Genomic DNA, 20,401 nt, shown 5'->3' with positions numbered 1-20,401 from the left:
ACTTCTTTGGATTTTGTCTCATTTATATAATGAGAATCACCACCACCTCCTGACCTACCTACTGTATTAAGGTTTTTATTATGCAAACGAACTCCAAAGCACTTTTTATACAACCCTAAAGCACTGGAAGGATGTGGTTTTTATTTCAGTCCTCCACTCAATATTCAATACTCTACTGGGATCTGTACTCCATTGGTCCTACCACCCTTCCATTCTCATTTTCCACCTCTTTTTTCAGTTTGTTTCCACGGGTTATCATTACAATCATTCTCTTGCTCTTTTTTCCTTTCCTCTTATTTACCTAGAAAAACCACAACCCCTGACTAACCTTTTCAACTTGTTCCTATAGCTGGAGAAAATCATACAACTATGCTTGCTGGTCTCACTTTAAAGTCAAGGTGGCTCTTATGCTAATTAAAAATTCCACTACCCTAACCTTGTCCATAACAATCTGCTGCCCTTTGGCAATGATCTCAATCTCTTTCTCTTTCAATCCCCAACATTACCTTTCCCTTGAAAAATATAAGTAAGCAAAGAAAATTTACACATGCTCCATCATCACACTTAGATACATCTGCAGCCATGCACTCCATTACTTGGGAGCATGGACAGTACATCCAATTTAAGGCCAATTTTCTTCCATTTATGCATTAAATTCCGCCCCCTCTCACTTAGGTAGGGACGTCACTACAACAATTCTCCCTCTCTCTGGAATAAATACACTTCTCTCCCTACAAAGATCATTCCCATCAGGGTACTAACATTTCCCATCTTAGAAAACAAAATCAAAAGCTTGATTTGATCCTGCTTTTCCTAACCCTCCTGACCCAATTTTTCTACTCCCCTTTACAGTAAAACTTCAAATATTAATATTCATTTCCTTCCCTCTCATTCTTTTTTTTGAAATTACTCTATAAGGCTCCCTGCCCCCTTTACATCACTGAAATAGCTTCACCGAAGACTTCAATACTGCTAAATCAACTCTTGGGACTATCTCACTTGACCACTCAGCAACTAATAACAGTTTATTACTTTATCCTTCTTGAAACACTTCTTCATTTGGCCTCAGGGCCTGCTCTTAATTCTTCTCTCTGGCCTCTCTTTTCAGTCTCTGGTACTAGCCCCTACTCATAACCCTGACCTCTGAACATTGGACTGCCCCAAGGCTCAGTTCTCAAACTCTCTTTTCTTTCCACCCCATTTCCTTAGGTCATTTTTATCACAGTTTCATGGCTTCAGAAGTCATTTAACTGTTGCATTTTCTAAACGTATATCTCCAGCCCAAACCTAACCTGAACTCCAGAATCTTAAACCCAAATTTCTACAAATAGCCATCTCAAACTTAGTATGTTCAAGACTGAGCTTCTAAGATTCCAAGGACAGGTTCTTCCTGGTCTTTCCCATATCAGTTAATAGTGCCAACAGCCTGCTAGTTGCTCAGAACAAAAATTGTGGTGTCATCACCGATTCCATTCTTTCTTTCACACTCCACATCTGATCCACCAGCAAATTCCATCAGTTCCAACAGTTTAAAATATATCCACAATCTGATCACTTCTCACCACCTCCACTGTTATTAACCTGGCCTAGTTCCCCATTTTGTAGTGATCCTGCTTCCACCCTTTCATCTTGACATCTGCTCCCAACACCAAATCCAGAAAGCAGGCATCACTTCTCTGCACAAAACTTCCACAGCTCTCCATCTCACTCAGAATAAAAGCCAGACAGCTCACAAAAGCCGATAGGCCTAAAAAATTTTTTTCATTAAAAAATTGCCCCCATCCTCCATCTCTCACCTCACCTCTGTCATACTCCATCTGGCCCATTCTGCTCTAACCACACAGGCCTTAAACACTAACAGGCACACTTCTGCCTCAGCGTTCTTGCTCCAGTAGTTCCCTCTGCCTGGAACATTCTTCCCTCACCTATTTTCACTGCTTCCTTCAAGTATCTATTCAAATGTCACATTATGAGAGAGGCCTTTCCCAGTCTCCTAACCCTCACACTCTTCTTTTCCCTCCCTCTGCTTTACTATAGCACTTTTACCAGCTATATTATTTTTATTTATTTTTGTTTATTGTCTACATCCATTCCCTGGAATGTAAACTTCACAAGAGTAGGGACTGTTTCTTTTATTCCATGCTGCACCCTTAAGACTTCAGAACAGTGCTTGGCACATAATCAGTAATCAGTAAAAATGTACTGGATTAAATAATGAATCATTTTCTTACATAAACTCCTTACAGCATTTAGTATGCCAAAGATGCATAACTGGTATCCAATAAGCTTTATCAAGGTAGAGCCAGAGAGAATGGAGATAAGGAAAATAAAAATAAGTACTATTTATTTCTGTTCATCTAAAATATTGCCCAGGCTACTGCTTACAGAACACTGCTTGTGTGGGTGCATGCTGCAGGCACATGCTATATACATATAAGTGTGTGGGTAGCAAGGTGCATCTTAAAAAGGTACTGTCAATAGTTCAACTGGTGTCTCAGGTGATATATCTATCACCTTCAGTGCTTGTCTATAGAAAGAGCTGTCTCCAAATTACTAGTGTGCAACTGTGAGCATAAACACACACAAATATAATCACGAACAAGAAAAAGGTGTTTGCTATAGATAACATCAGAACCTGTCAGATTCAGCTCCCAAGGAAGCGGTGAAGGCTTATAAATGGTTGCCTATAATCTGCTACTAAATTTATAACAGAGCAGGCAAGGCTGCCTACCCTTAAAATCACATCTTTTTTTATGCCACAACTTTTCTCCAACTCTACACTTTTTAAAAAAACAAACAATTCAGAACTAAATAAATCCAGTGACAACTTTCTTGATTCTGTCAGCTGAAATGGACTTGTATTTCCTCTGAACCTTTTTTTTTATGTATTTTTCATGGCATGTACTTGTTATTTCTCCAACTGACCATCAACACCAGCCCCTCCCATTCCTCTTTGAATCTCCATGGTGGGCATTTTGTAACTGTCACTCAGCAAGGCTCTTTATCACTGAACCCTTCTTACCTTTCTGGTCTCTTTTACATACGTATCCTTTCCTGTTTCCTTCCTTCCTTCCACCCACCCACCCACTTACCCACCCACCCACCAATCCACCCACCTATCCATCATCCATCCACTATCTGCCTGTCCATCTGTCCATCCACCTGTCTATCCATCCATCCCACAAATATTTATTTAGTGCATACTGTGCTCCAGGTATTATTCCAGGTACTGAATAAAACAAGCATGAATAAAACCAGATCAATATTTGTTTGTATGAACTCACAAGGGTAAAGAAAATTACTTATTATTGTCCAAATATGTCACATAATTTCATGTCTTTGCAGGATGTTTTTTACCTTACCTCATCCATCTAGAAATTTCCCTTGTCCTCTTAGGGCCAGCTCAAATATTACTTCCCTGGAAGGCCTTTATCAACTTCCCCAGGTCGAGCTTGTGCTCCTGCCTCGTGTTCCCCTAATAACTTGTGTTGCCTCCCATTTTGGCTCTTCTTCCCCCTGTTTTGGCATCTCAATTGCTTATGTTTTTCTCCTCTTTAGTTAGGGACCTGTATATCCAATAGCAACTTGGCAGAGTACTTAGAACATAAGGGAATCCAGTAAAGATCTGTTGACTTTTTATTCAATCAGTGTGTTAATTTATTCAAACTAATAAATGCAATGTTAAAATATAATTAAGCTTACACAGTAGGAAAGTAAGAAAAGAAGACAGGAAGAGGATTACAGAAAAGAGAATCAGAAAAGAAAAAGACTTGCAGTGGGTTCTATATGACCTGAGTTCTTATAGCATCTGGTTCCCTTCATTCTGATGAATACAGTGACCATGTAAATATTTATAGGGAGGTGTAGGAGCTTCCGCTAAAAAGTGCTCCATGACACAGAAATTACTATCCTGGAGAAAATACAGATACTACTGTTGTATTAATGACCTATAGTGCCAGAAGAATACAGGAACATGAGTTTTGATTATATTATTTAAAAAAAACTTTCCCAGGACCTTTTCAAGTAAATCTCTGGAGAATTACATTGAGTAAAAAAAAAAAGGCAATCCCCAAAAGGAACATACTGTGTGACTACCTTTATATAACATTCTTTACATGATAAAATTTTAGAATGGACAATTGATTAGTAATTGCCATCAATTAAGGTGGGGGTTGGGACAGGGCAGAAGTGAGTGTGGCTTTAGAAGGAGGAACATAAGGGATCCTTGTAGTGATGGATATGTTTGCTATCTTGACTGTATCAATATCAATATCCTAGTTGTGATATTGTAGTACAGTTTTGTTAGACGTTACCATTGCAGAAAATTGAGAAAAGGGTATATGGGATTTCTCTGTATAATTTTTACAACAGCATGTGAATCTAATATTATCTTAAAATTAAAAGTTTAATTAACAAAATGATCCACAAGAGAATGTAAATATTCATAGATATGAAAACATATTTAAAAAAAAAAACATAAGAAGGAGAAACTTAATATTTCCTGCTAATTGTCGGCTAATGATTATAACCAAATCCAGTTCACCTCAATCTTTCCCACTCGGAGATGGAAATGAGATCTTACGGAATCACACTGTGAAAATAAGAATAAACTTCAGAGTTTCAGGCTCTTAAGCAGGAGAACACAAAATGGAATGAACTAAGACTAAGACTATTTATGTCTCTATCTTCCTACATAACAGCCTTAGGGAAATCTTGGCATGATTCCCTGCCTTAGGGAATAAAAGTTCCCAGAGGGAAAAAAAAAAGTGCCAGCCAGCTTCCTTTATTATTCTGTGTAGTAGCCAGCCTCGAAGATGGCCCCTCATGAGTCTCAACAACTAGTACAGTCTTATGTAGTTCCCTCCCACACTGGATAGGGATGGCCTGTGTAACCAACAGGATACTGCATTATAGTGTGTGACCTCTAAGGCTAGTTTACAAGAGATGTTGTAGCATTTGCCTTGCTTTCTTTTGGATCAGTTACTATGTTGTCAGGACACTCAACCAGTACTAAGGAGATGTACACACAGCAAGGAACTGAGATCTCCTGCCGGCCATGTGAAGGCACTCTGATGATATTCAAAAGCAGTCAAAATTAATTTATAGTGATAAAAGATGAAACAGTGGTTACCTTTGAAGCTCAAAGTGATGAGGGTAGTTTCTGGGTCCTGTTAATTTTTTGAGCCTTGACCTGGGTATTGGTTATATGACTGTGTTTACTTTATTAAAATTAATTGAGGTGTAAACTTATGATTTGTGAACTCTTCTGTACATGTTTTACATACACACACACACACACACACACACACACACACACACACACACATATATATTTTTGCATGGGCAGGTACTGGGAACTGAACCTGGGTCTCTGGCATGGCAGGCGAGAATTCTGCCACTAAGCCACTGTCACACCGTCCACATGTTATATTTTAATAGAAAGAAGAATAAGTGGCAGACTTAGTCAGGTTTTGCAACCCCCAATCGCATAATTGATTCTGACAAAGGTCATCAATGGATTCTAAAATCAACAGGCAAAAAAGGCTGTTGGGGAGAGGATATTCTTATGATCTTGAAGTTCAACCCCATGGATTTCATCTTAATTACAGAGGGAAATATACACCTTTGTAACAGGAAGATCTAACAACGGTCCTTAACCAAGTAATCACACTCATCATTACCAAATGTGGTATCATATACTTTCTGAGGTGATGAAATACAAAGTACACATTACCTATATCATGTTCTTGCTAAAAATGTCTTACCTGAATCTAATCATGAGCAAAACAATCAGATAATCTGGGATGTAGAATATTCTACAAGACAACTGGCACAGACTCTTCAAAAATGTCAGTACCATGAAAAGGAAAAAAAAGATGGGCAAATATTTTTAAGCATATTAAGACTAATGAGATATAAGCAAATGCAATGTAAGACCTTGATTGGACACTGGATCAAACAAAGACCCTTCCATGTCTATAAAAATCATTTTGCAGACAATTTGGAAATTTAAAAAAAGATTTGCTAATTTTTCTACATCATATTCTTTCTAGCATATTCCTTTCTTCCTGCTTTCCTAAGTTCAGGTATTGGTTACTTGAGTCTGGAATATTGTGAATAATTTCCTAAACAGTTATCTTAATTTTCTTAAAGCAAAGCTCTGATCCTTTTACTCCCCCACTATTCAAAAATTTAGCAGGTTCCATCATGTGTATAACCAAGTCCAAATTCTTGGGTCAGTTTTAAGACCCTCTACCATCTAGTGTAAACCTCCCTTTCCATCTCGTCTTCACTCCTATACATATATATATATAGTTACTATTCAAACCAAGTAGAATTTTTGCAGTTTCCTTAGCAAGGCTTGTGTTTTTCTATCTTCTTTTGTCTGAAAAGCCTCCCTTGTCCAATCTTTAATGCTATTCTGTCATATCACCATTCTCGTTCATCCTTCACCTGACCTTCTAAGACCCAGAGCTCTTTCAGAATAAGTCTCAACTTCCTCTTCTCCAGAAAATCATACATAGAGCCTTCTTTCTGTGTATGAATACTCGTTTATCTAATTAAATAAATTAACCAAATCTCATGAAAATATAGGTTTGCTTAAAGATCTTGTTATGAAACTTTTTTTTGATTCAATAATAAATTCTCAAATTATTAAAAAATGTCAAATAGACAATATTAAGAAGTAAAAAGGAGGTCATTTTTTGCTAGATTCCTGGTGTAACCCAACCCAGGAAGAAGAACACTATTCAAACCAACAAAAATCCAAACCGAGGCGCATAAATACAGAGAAATAAGGAGAGTAGAATGAAATAGATAATGCAGTGTATGGTGAGAAAAGCTTGTGATTAGAGTGAAAAGACTTGAATTACAGCCCTAGTTCTTGCCTTATAAACTTGGCAAATTTCTTACCTTCTCTAAGTCTCAATAACCAAATATGTAAAATGGGAAAAATACTACTGCTGTGAGAATTAAGTAAAATAAACGTAAAAGCACCCAGGACAAAACCCTGCACAATAGGTGCTAAATATGTAGTTACCGAATTTAACCCAATCCAAGAATACGTAGGCGGCATTATTTCAGCCTTCTTTTTGCCCCACCTCCAAATAAAGAACTCTGAGTTTGGCCTTTTTTGGTTAATTTGTGTCACCATTATCCTAGTCTCTCAGATTCAACACCATCTACTCCTACTCAACTCTTCCTGCTACTTCGCTTCTCATGCCAAATCAATGCAATCCTTCTGTAATATTCAGTAAAACAAGCACAGATTCTTTTGAATGCTCTGGGGGATAAAAGAAATGAGGCAAGACCCAAATACCCCTTTCAAGTAACTTATAAAATTGTAGGAAGATAAGATGTTAATACACATCAGTAAAATAAAAAGTAGATTTTTATAAGAACATAAAAACAGACATGCTATTAGATCATAAAAAAGGAATCATACTTTCAGCGAGTGTGTGTGTGAGAGAGAGACAGAGAGAGAATGAATGAATGAATGAATGAATGATTATGAACAATGAGGAAGGTGGGGCTGCCATATGTTTTGAGGAAGGAAAGGGAAAGGGACACAGGGTGGCCAAAGGCCTGGACTTAGGAAAGGATGAGCAGCAGGCTTGTGAATGTGGAAAAGAAGGAAAAGAAGAAGGAAAAAGAAGAGATTGGTGATCCTGGAAAACCTTGAATGCACCCTTAAGAAGTTTTGACTTTCCTCTATTGGAGCCACTGAAGAGGACTGATTAGCAGGGAAATGATAACTGGTGCTGTGCTCTTATCTGGCAGAGTCAGGAAGGTGAACCAGGCAAAGGAAAAATAAGAGTCAGGGAAACTAGGAGGCTTTTGCTAGTCTCCAATAGTAAGAGAAGATGACAATCTAAATGAGGATAGTGATAATGGAGACAGAGAAGAAAAGACAATGCAAGACACTTTACTCCACAGTAGGGCTTAAAGAAGTATATAGCATATAACCTATTCTCAAGAAGGTTATAACCTTCAATTTGTGTATATGATCAAGAGTATGCCATCTTCTCTGATGAAACAGAAGTGTCTGTTTTCCTTTCATATCTAAATCCAATCTGAAAACAAGCCATTTCACAACCATCCAGACCACAGACATGAAATGTGGGTGCATATGACCAGAAGTTGCATCACTCCTAGTTGCTGAGCAGAGAGTGTATATACCACATGAAACTGTCTCTGTCCTTTGGATTAGATTCCAAGGACACCAAGCATGTGGGTCAAGGCCATGACTTCTTTCTATTGTTCTTGGCACCCAGAAAACTTACGTGGGCCCTGTTTGGCTTTACAATGGTCATACTAGGAGTTCTATGTTCAGTTCTGGTCGTGCTGAAGGGACCTAATATTCTATTGCATCAGGATTCAGCAAGGTTCTGTTATAAAGAGCTGATACATGGAAGAGCATTTTGATTTATTTTAGGTGATTCTACACAGTAAGGCTTAACTACTTCCAACAGGGACAGGATATGGAAAAGCAGATTTTGGCCCAGTATAAGTAAGAACTTTCTAAAAGAGTGGTCCAAAGCTGGTCTCTTAGAAACTGGAAGACTATCTAGCATTGGAAATATTGAAGAGGACAGAGTCAAGGGGTGAGCAAATTTTTTTCTGCAAAAGGTCAGACAGCAAAAATTTTTAGGCTTTGAAGGTAAAATAGCCTCTGTTACAACAGCTCAACAACTCAACTTTGTAGTGGCATGAAAATAGCCAGATATCTTCTATAAACAAAGGGATATGTGTTTTTTTAAAGAGTTGGTGTAAGATTTGTCTGTTGACCTCTGGCCTAGGCTATAACAAGTAGGGAAGAATATCGTAGGGGGACTCAAGGAGTGGATCAAGTAGATGGACAAGAGACTGAGGTCTCTTCCAATGTTGAGAGTCTCATGTATTTTCAACCAAGAAAATCTGATATGGTAATACCTCACTTAACCAGATTACTCAGATTCTTGGAACAGAGGGATGTGGTCTTCTGAATAACCAATCACTAACTAGAACCCCTTTTTGGTTTTAGCCTTGACAGTTAAAGATATTTCTTTTCCTCTGCCCTGCTTTAGGTATTATACGAAAGATAACAGAACTTTTGATGACTAAGGACTTCTCAGGTCTTCAAACCTTCTTTCCAGATATCAAATCTCACATGCCCTGGCGCAAGCCATTTCTTGGAAGAAACATTTGTGTAACTTCTAGAAATGGGTGTATCCTTTTAACTTCCCTCTCTCTGATGAGGGTAAAGTAAAAAATGGCCAACAAACCAGGAGAATCCTGTCAAGTGAGGATTATAGTTACTCAGAATCTAGTGAGGTTACTGGATGATAGCAATAAATTGAACTTATTAGTCAAGTATATTAAGAACACAAATCTTGAAAAGCTCTTTGCTTTATTAAAAACAAACAAGTCTACCACCACTACCAACACAGACACATGCAAATACACACTCCTTTTCTGAGTGAAACTCCCAGGTGGTGATGTGGTTTGAGTTGTAGCCCAATCACAGAGACACTGGAGAATTTGATCTGACTTTTGAAGTATAAATATATCCTAATACATTGAAGTGTGACATATACTAGGTCAAGTCTTATGTTCCATGAGTGTTAGGAGCAAACAATAATACAGTCCAGAGGATGGGGTCATATTAAAGACACACATTTCCAGAAGAACACTTCTTGAGTGAGGAAGGGCTTTCCTGTTTTCTTTTTCTAAGAATCATTCAACTACTCTGGACCAAGTGAATTTACTCTCTTTGAGGGAATGAAAGAAATGAAATTAGCTGAGTTGCTGCTACATGACATGTGCTTTCTATTGTTAAGTAAAATAAAATGGCTGCCTGTATTGGGCATTGCTGAAAGGTATCCTTTCTGAGAAAGGATTTTCCAGAAAACAAAAACAACTGACCTGCAGGAACTTTCAGAGAAAATGAGATAATGAAATATGCGGATAAGCAACACCTGGTATAAAACAGTTTCAGTCCAGTAGAGATAGTGTATCAGAAAGAACAAGCATACCATAGTAATCTACGAATATCTGCTCTCCACTTTGTAAGACCCTGTCCCCCCACTTCATAAAATGGAAACAATGTAAACCAATCAGAACAGTTTCCTGCTTGTTTCTGCATTTGCCCTATATAAATGCTTCCCCTTTCCATTCCCTAAGTGGTCTTCTCTTCTATTTTCTGGATGGGAATACTGCCCAATTCATGAATCACTCAACAAAGCTGGGATACTCTAAACTGTATAAACATTTTTTCTTCTAACACTATTCATGATCACATTTAATTCCATGCTGCGAGGTGTGGTAAATGAAGTTCACAGTTTCAACAATTTGCAGAGATCCCAGCCCCAGATCTTCTAGTTCAGAGGGTCAGGGGTAGGGCCAGAAAGCACTTGAGGTGATACTAATGCAGGTGAACTGCTGACTATGATTTGATAAACTATGGCCAGAGAGCTTATGTCTGTCTTCAGGTTCACAACTAATTGGTGATGGCACAACAGGACTAGAATCTAGGTCTAGGCTACTAATCCAAAATCATTTCCATTACTCAAATCCAAATTCCTAGGAGAGGGGCAGCATAGTTAATGCTCATGACTTGTTTATCTACATAATAAAGCTTCTCTCTGACTCTTAATGAAGTTTATTGTTCATAGGGCATAAGTATGAACTGCTACATTCTGAGGTCAGGGGACTTTGTATTTCTGGTGCTTAGCTCAGTACCTGATACATGCTATACACTATATAACTCTAAGTTACATCAAAGGAACAAAAGAAAAGAATATCTATTTGCTTCTTTTTTGGTAAACAAATATACAAAACTTTTAAGTCAGATGGCTTGCTAATTTAATATAACATTTGGAAGAGCTCTTAACACTTCTGGATTTTAAGGTCCCTATGCTATGTAAAATGGTATACCGGTATCATAAACACCAAAGATCACTTAGAAAGGCCCATTTTTTTTTTTTTTTTTTTTTTTTTGCGAAGTTGATTTCTATCTTAGGCATCAGGAGTTTTATCATGGGAGCCTAGACTAAATCACTGAGCACATTCCATCCTAGAGGCCACCAGGATTGGTTTAGTGATGAACACATGATTCACACCAAGTCAAACAGAGTCCTAAGGAGGCTACCATTTGGAGCCAAAGCACAACCAGCTCAGAAAGAACAATTAAATGATGGATCCTGATGAAATGTGAGTCAATTTATATTAAGTTGATTCTGAAATCAGGTTTTCCCCTTAGATTTTCTGGCTTAGGTGACTCAAACTCCTTTCTCATTTAAGACTATTTAAATCCATACCTAAATCAATAGTGGCTTTGAACATATGTCCTATGCTAAGATCCAGAACCTGTTAGCTACCAAAGAATAACTCAGAGGTCCTTCCACACCCCGGGGTCATATTCATTTTCACTTTCTGTTTCCTTTGCTTTGAATTTCTTTTCCCTTAGCATTTACTCCCTTCTACACATAGCCCTTCACCTTCCTCCTCTCCAGTCATTCAATAAAGACTGCCAAATCTATTAGTCCCAGGTCCGTGAGAACCTCATAGTCTATGAAAACTATAAACAAATGCACATGTAACTCAGTACACTGAGGTCAGGGTTCCAATAGTGGTATGAACACAGGTTTGTGGGTCCCAGAGGAGAGCGCTTACCTTGTGCGGGAAGAGTCAGGGAGAGTTTTCAGCACAAGCAACAACTGATTCGGTCTTAAAGAATATGAGGAGCTTTGCTAGTTAAAAAAATACTGGAAGGAGGGCTTTTTTAGGTAAACAAAATACTGACTATATGAAAAAGCCTGGTATGCTCAAGTAATAAAGCTAAGTTTGGTGAAGCTGAAGGGGAAGGGATGAAAAACGGACAGAAAGGAAATCTTTGAAGATAAGGAAAGGATGTCTGAAACTATTTTAAGAAAGGCCTCATACACTAGGTTTTACTTCTTTTCTACAGGTCAATGATTCTCAATATCAAAAATCTTTTTTCTTTTTTTCACATGGGCAGACACTGGGAATCGAACCCAGGTCTCCAGCATGGCAGGCGAGAACTCTGCCACTGTACCACTAATGCCTGCACAGTAATATACTTTTTATTATTTATTGGCTGATAAAGAAAAACTACTATGCCTTCATTAATTCAATTATTTTATTAATCAGAATATTGACAGATTTTTTAGGAAAAAAATTACAAATACACGCAAAACACTCAGTCCATATGCAATGCTTGGTATAAGTGTGTGTATATGTTTCCCAGGATCCAGGAAATGGTAGCCCACCATGTGGGAACCACTCTCATGTAACCTGGAAGTCAGTCCAGGCCCTGAAGAAGAGATTATAACTCATAGGAGGATCTGACAAGAGGTCATGGCAGAGCATAGCTAACAAAAGGGGAAGTAACATAAGGGGGAAGGCAGGGACAGATCATGAGGGGCCCTGTAGGCCATTTTATGAAGTTCAGATTTTATCTTAAATTTTCAAGATCCCTCCATAAGGGCACAATTAAATAAGGTGGTATGTTGAAGAAACATGCTTAACAACAATGTAGTATGAGTATGATCCTTATTTATGTTAAAAATTCTGTATGTTATATATACATACATACACATACAACCACATATAGTATATATGTATATAGACTACACACATATCTTTACAAATATTAGAAAATATTTGTAATATTCCCTTTGGAGGGAATAGGTATAAAAGAGAAAAGATACAAGGGAATTTTCACACTTTAATTCATATACTTCTGTATTTCTAAATAATTAGAACATGAAGCCAAAAAATTTTAAATGTCTTCATATTTACATTTTTTAAAAGGCTCATTCTGCCATGTGGGAGACCAGGGTTTGATTCCCAGACCATATACCTCCCCCCTCAAAAAAGCTCACTCTGGCTTGTGATAAAGGGAATGAAGAGGGATAAGATCATGGGTAGGGAGCCCAAACAGACTACTGAACAGGAAATAATAGCAATCTAGACAGGAAGGTTATAAAGGACATATACACTCAAGATACATTTTAGACACTGAAATGACTTAACCTTTTATGGACTTGAGTATGGAGGACATGGGAAAAGGAAGAATAGGGAGACTTCAAGATTTTCTGCTTGTGCAAGTGTACTAGGCTATCCTATAACTTATTGTTATGAAGGGGAAGAGAATCACATCTCTGAGCAAGCCTCCATAGTGCATACCATCCATTCTTTGCCTCTATTGCATCAAAGAAAAAAGGGTAAAGTGAATTTGACATGAGTGAGAGGAGAGGGTCACATCTGGGAAGTCAAAGAGCCTTGTAGCAGTAATTACACTGAGTGCATTCTATGAGATTGATTCCCCAAAGACCAGGTCAACCTTTCTGCAGAGGACTCAGAGAATCCATTAGTGGAATTACCTCTCTCATTGACAAAACAACAAATGAGCTGTTGCCAATTCTTTGCATTCTGAAGAAACAAAGGTCACTCCATTGAGGGATCTCACTTTCATGTCTTTGAAAGCTCTGATCTAAGTTGTATTTAAAACACTGAATTAAGTAAAGGTTACCAGGGAAAACCAGGACAAAGCTGGGGGAAGGGTAGATAAATGATACCCGTGAATATAGTTAAATGGCTTCCTTTCCTTTAAGACAAAGGCTTCTTTCATTAACCACTCCCCACTACCCTCACCACCACCACTTAATGAGAGAATAGAAGGTTCATAGGGCTTCACTTCCCTAAAGACCTGGTTCCATATTTTCTTATATATACACCTGATTGTGTTATTTCCTTGCTTTAAATCCTTTATCATCTACCCACTGTCTTCGGCAGTGGTATTAAACTTTAGTGTGCATCAGAATCACTGAGACATTTGTTCAAAATGCATATACCCAGGTTCCAACCTCAATAGAGATTCAGATGACTCTAGTACAGAACATCTAAGGGCTCCATTTTGAGAAATACTGCGTTAAATTTTTAACTATGGTCGATAGGATGTGGTTTCAATTTAGCAGTCTCCAGTGAGCAACACTGGAGGAATAAGTGGATCAAGAGTTTGGATATCTGGGTTGAACTTCAAACTGTTTCTGGTCAGCTAGCTGGTTATGTGACCTGGTGAGTAGGAGTAGGGGGACTTTCTTGCTCTTGGTCATGGTTTCTTCATTTATAAAGTATAAGTGTTGAATTTGTTGATCTCCAAATTCCCTTCAATTCCAACATTTTAATACCACAGGAAAAAACAATGGGTTGGGAATGTCAAGGATGGCTATTGGCTTTATTTTACTAGACTGAATTCTCCCTGAGGTTTCCGGATTGGGGATATACATGAAGGAGGCACAAGCTCAGTGCTTTCTGGAGCGCTATCATTACCCACTTGGAGTTCAATACACAGTGGAATTTGCTGGTTGTGAACAAATATCCTGAAAAGATGCTCTAAGATGAGGATAAACTTAGAAGGGAGTCCTTCAAGGGCCTGGCTTCTCTTTCCTACTCATGTCACTTAATAAAATGCAGGGAAGGAGGACGAAGGGAGAAACTGAACCTAATTTCGAAGATGTACCCAGGAGATCAAGTAAAAATGGTTTGTCTGCCTCCTGGGAGCCCTAATTTATATAAATACAACCGCCTGAAGTATTTATATCTGAAAAACATTCCCATACAGAGTCTATTCCATGGCCTTTCTATGATCTAGTAAAAAGGTTTTTCTTTAATTTATAAGGCGAAGTCAGTATAGAGGATTAGAATACTGACCCCTGGGTAGATCCCTCCTGTTTTCTCTTTAATCAACATTACAGAGATGTAATTTATATACAATATAATTCATCCATTTTAAGAGTTCAGGTTGATGAGTTGTGACAAATGTATACACTATATAACCACCATCACAATCGAGACACAAAACATTTCCATGACCCCAGTGAGTTTCCTTGTGCCCTTCTCAGCTTAACATTCACTTTCCATGTTGGGGCCAGGCAACCAGTGGTCTGCTTTCTATCACTATAGATAAGATTTGTCTTTTCAAGAATCATAGGAATAGAATCATGCAGCTTGTATTCTTTTGTGCCTGCCTTATGTGCAACATAAATTTTTTATGATTCATCAATATTGATGCATGTATCAGGAGTTTTAAAAATTGCTGAGTAGTATAGTATTTTATGGAGGTACAGTAATTTTTTTATCTACTCACATATTGATGGACAATTAGGTTGTTTCCAGTTTCTGGCTATTAAGAAGAAAACAGCTATGTTTATTAGTATATAGGTCTTTTAGTGTACACGTTTTCATCTCTTGTGAGTAGATACCTAGGAGGAATGACTGAGTCACACAGCAAGTGTATGTTTAATCTTATAAGAAATTGTTTTCTAAAATAGCTGTACCAGTTTTACATTCCCACCAGAAAGGATGAGAATTACAGTTCCTTCACACTTGAACACTGTAATCATTCTAGAGGGTAATGTGATTTTAATTTGCATTTCTCTGTTGTCTAATGATGTCGACCAACTTTTCATTTGCTTATTGGTCATTTAACTTCTTTTCTGATGTCTGTTCAAATATTTTGCCCATTTTAAAGTAGAGTGTTTTTTCTATTATTGAGTTGTAAAAGTTTTTTTACATGTTCTGGATACACATCTTTGTCAGATACACACACACACACACACACACAGAGTGAGAATGAATATTTTCTCTCTGATAGCTTGCTTTTTCATTTTCTTAGGGTGTCTTTTAAGGAGCAAATGTTTGAAATTTGTTAAGCCCAATTTATTAATTTTTAAAATAGTTCAAGCTTTTGTGTGTCTTATCTTTCTTATCAAAGAAATTTTTGCTTACTTCAAGGTCAAAATAATTTTCTGCTTTGTTCCCTTCTGAAAGTTTTATAATTTTAGCTTTTATTTTTAGGTCTATGATCCATTTTGGAACAGAATGTGGAGGCTCATTTCTTTCCATATGAATATCCAGCAGTTCCAGCAGCATTTGTTGAAAACATATAGCCTTTCCTTATCAAATTATTTTTGTTAAAAACCAATTGCCCAATCATAAATGAGATTGTTGTTTCTACGTTTATAAAATTGGGCAGGTAGAAGACAATCTTAAAATCTTAAAAAAAAACACAGAAATCATTCAAGAGGCCTGGGATGCTAATTATGGGAACCAATCATGGCTATCTTCATTTCTCTCCTATTTCACTTCACTGCTAAAATTATTTCCTGTATCCCTTATAACACCATTACTAATATTGTTTTTAGTACTCTGGCCTTTGTCTCTTATAGCTCTTCTTTTGGTTCATACATGGAGTCATCTGGTCAACAGTTCAAGACTATGTGAATGATGCCTCTCAATACGAGAAGGAGCAGAAACAACTTTTTCTCCTGCCCCATGGCATCTCCAGTCACCTCCCAAATTTTTCCCCTTAGGACGACTATGCCCCATTTTCAGCTGGAAGCAGTTACAGAAAACAGACTGTCACCCTATTCTCCCTATTACAAAAAGACCACAATGTTAGTCCTGGAGGACAGGACCCCTTCCCCCATGATGTGACCTACCCTCTGGCAAATGTTTCAGAGAGCCTCTCCCATACCAATCCATGCTAACCTACATCTTCTTCACCCTCCAGCAGTTGCCCTCTTGAGATAACTTCCCATTACTCAACCTTTACCCTCTGGCAATGTATTCTTGCATTAAACTCCCCTTACTCAACCTCCACCCTCTGACGTACAACTCTTAGTTATGTCGCATAACTAAGGCAGCATTTAAATTTTAAACTTCACCAATAGAAGGCTGCCAACTCCCAAAAAACCCACCAATGAATATCTGCCTAACCCCTATCCCCAACTTCCTACCCCAAGCCATACAAATCCTGCCCCCTGCCACCTTGGGGCAGCCATTTTCTTGCTCTTGAAACACTGCCCAGGTGGATCTGTTTCTCCCTGAAATAAAACTTTGCCAGAAAAAAAAAATTACCCAAACATATGTAAGTCTATTTCTGGACTTTCTATTATGTCCAATCAATCTCTCATTATCACTTTATATATACTTATGCCAGTAACACATTGTACTGATTACTGCAGTTTTATAATAAGTCTTGAAATCAGGTAACTCTAGTTCCTTTGCATTTTTTTTTGTTCTTTTTTTTTCATTTTTTCATTTTTTAATTCTTTTTAGTTCCTTTGCATTTTTATACACATTTTAGAATCAACTTGTCAACTTCTATTTTAAAAAGTTCTGGTAAGTCCCTTGAGGGATGGGAGAAAAAATATGAAACTATTAAATTTTACCACCAGGGAAACCCCTGATACTATGTCAAACATTAGGGACACCCAAATCAATAGGCCAAGCCCTTGATCTTGAGGCTTGCTCTTGTGAAGCTTATGTATATAGCAGAGAAGCTTCGCCTTCCTATAGGTATGCCTAAGAGTTACTCCTGGAGTACCTCTCTTGTTGCTCAGATGTGGCCTCACTCTCTCTAAGCCCAACTCTGCAAGTGAAATCACTGCTCTCCTCCTTACATGGGACATGATATCCAGGAGTGAAAGTCTCCCTGGTGGTGTGGGAGATGATTTCCAGGGATGAGCCTGGCCCTGGCACTATGGGATCAACAATGCCATCCTGACCAAAAGGGGGAAAAGAAGTGTAACAGATAAGGTATCAGGGGCTGAGAGAGTTTAAATACAGTTGAGAGGCTACTCTGGAGGTCTCTCTTATGTTAGCTTCAGTTAGACATTGCTACCTACCATAACTTGCCAAACCCCAATCAAAACTATTCCTGCCAATTCTAAAGAACACCTGGGGCAATATATAAGATTCTACAAAGGTTCCATGCACTAGGGTAACTTTCCAGAAACCTACAACCTCCAGATGGGTCCCAGGACCAGATAAGTCCTGAAACCTAGAGGGTCCAGCCTCTCCAGAACATCAGCTATTTCCATCTCTCCACCCCATATTACTGACAGTCCCTTCCAATATGAAAAAAGGTAGATTGGGTATAGCCCAAATACCCCTAATGAGTGGGAGAAAGATCAAAAGTGATGGCGGAGTTATTCAGAGAAGATAGGGTTTAACAAATGAGCATGATTGCTGAATCATTATATTGATATTTCTTTTAGTCTCCAGTATCTTAGAGCAGCTAGAAGTAAAAAACCCTAAAGTTGTGGAATTGTAACCCATACCAAACTCTGAAATCTGTCCTACAACTAATTGTGTTGTACTTAGAATTTTATCGCTTTTTTGTATATATGCTATTTTTCACAAAACAGAAAAAAAGTTGATTGTGATGATAAAATATATATATATTTCTCCTAGCCTTCAATGTTCTGGAGCAGTCTAGAAGGAAGAATCTGAGATGATGGAATGGTAGCCAATGATAAATTCTGGGATCTGTCCTGTAACTACTTGTTGAGGAGTGCTTTGAAATTTACTGCTTTTCTTCTTTCTTTGCTTTGTATATGTTATATTATACAATAAAAAGTTTTAAAATGCTGGGATTTTGATTGGGATTGTGTTGAATCTAGAGATCAATTTGGGGAAAAACAACATGGTATTACTACCTTCATTAAGTGTTTGATAGAATTCACCACAGAAACCATCCAGGCCTGGAGTTTTCCTTGTGGGAGATTTTTAATTAGAATTCAATGTCTTTGATAGAGACAGGGCTACTCAGATTTTTACTTTCTTCTTGTGTCAGTTTTGATAATGTGTCTATATTATAGAAACTATCAAATTTACTCAGGTAAAATTGTTCATATATTCTATTATTTAAAAAAAATTGAGATATAATTCACATACCATAAAATTCAGTCACTTACAGTGTACGATTCAGGGATTTTTAGTGTATTCACAAGGTTTTGCAACCATCACCACTGTCTAATTCCTGAATAATTTCATCACCCCCAAGAGAAAATCTATTCCCATTAGCAGTCACTCATTCCTTCCTCCCCACACTTCCTGGCAACTACTAATCTCTTAAAACCCCTTTAATGTCTGTAGTATCTTTAGCAATGGCCAGATCCATTTTGGGGGGTACTCTATGTTGGCAGAGACCCAGCTCCCAATGTTTCTAAAGACATGAAGTCACATTACATCCTAGGACTATGAAGAGATGGGAAAAGAGATTTTTCCTGAAGCTTGATAACCAGGATCCTTATTGCCTATAAGTGCTTTCAATCACTGACAGTGTGCCAAGTTATTGCAAACTATTGATTTATTCAGCACTCAGGGAGGATGAAGTCCTTGGGCCAGTCACCTCTGGTCATAAGCTATCTGCAGTCTGCCATTAAATTAATATAAATTTCTTTGAGTAGTATGATATGAAAGGGTTTGGGAAGCACTAATATACAATATCAAGTCCAAATTACTCAGGATAGCATTTGAGGGCTTTCTTTCATTTGTTTCTAAACTACTTCCTGCAACTGCCTTCTACACCCTCCCCACCTTCATTCCTATTTTAAGCCTCACAAAGATACTATATTCCAGGCAGAATAAACCGCTTTAAAATAAAAGCCCTATAATTGATTACCTTTGTGATATTTTCTGCCAAAATCTTATTAATCCTTCAAGATTCTACTCAAATGGCCAGAAGCCTCCTTTAATCTCTTTGGAAAGTTAGGGATCATGCCTATCCTTCCCTTCACTAAATAAGAGTTGAGCAGAATGCCAACTAAGGACCCAATACTGATGAATTATCAGAATATGACTCTCTTCTTTATATTTTCACAATTGCCTTATGGAGAGTACAAGAAAGCGATTATCATCCTTTTTATATCAAGGAACAGGGATCCCAAAAATAGTAATGATCTTATCCTAACCTCATACATAGAAATCAGTGGCAGAGCTGGGATAAGAACACAAATTTCCTTTTTTACCTTACTATTTTCCACTATATGTCTTTTTGTTTGTTTTTAAATAGGACCCAAAGTCTTTTATTCTAAAATGAGTCTTATCACTTAAATTGCAAAAATTTCCCAGGAGAGATTTAAATAACTTACATTTACTTTAAAGTATAAGACTGACAGCAGATTGGAGATCAGGGCTGAGTAGGGGATGAGTCCTGAATACTTAGGTAGACAGAGAGAGGGCTCCACAGTGGGGAGGTGGCACAGTAGGATATGGGATGCTCTGAAGCCTTCTTTCTGTCTTTATAATCTAGTGTTGGCCTCTTGCCTGGTTCATATTTGTCTCTGTAAGGAGGTGGGTGCTGATCACTATAGGAAATAGAAGTACCGGGAGATTTTTTTCTTAAGAAATAAAAACTACCTCATCTTTTTATTTCTTGGCACCCTTCTCTGCTTGTGTCTGGGTGAACAATGCAGCTGAATAAATATCAAAGTTGAAACTCAGTTTTTAAATATATTTTCCATCTTGAGGCACCCTGACTCTGAGACATAGGACACTCTGGGGCCCTGGATATTTTCCCAAGGTCTCAGTCTCTTCCAAGACTTCAGAG

General features: G+C 37.8%; 1 protein-coding gene across 1 annotated transcript in view; it reads right to left on the bottom strand.

Moving 5' to 3' along the window:
* The window catches only part of GAB2 (GRB2 associated binding protein 2), a 184,376-nt gene that overhangs the window by 57,401 nt on the left and 106,574 nt on the right, over positions 1-20,401 (bottom strand). The gene's annotated exons all lie outside the window — the stretch shown is intronic.

The sequence above is a fragment of the Tamandua tetradactyla genome, chromosome 8 (genome assembly GCF_023851605.1).
Source record: "Tamandua tetradactyla isolate mTamTet1 chromosome 8, mTamTet1.pri, whole genome shotgun sequence".
NCBI classification, from domain to species: Eukaryota; Metazoa; Chordata; class Mammalia; order Pilosa; family Myrmecophagidae; genus Tamandua; species Tamandua tetradactyla.
Note: the sequence above shows the minus strand (reverse complement) of the source record. Positions and strands in the feature narration are given on the sequence as shown.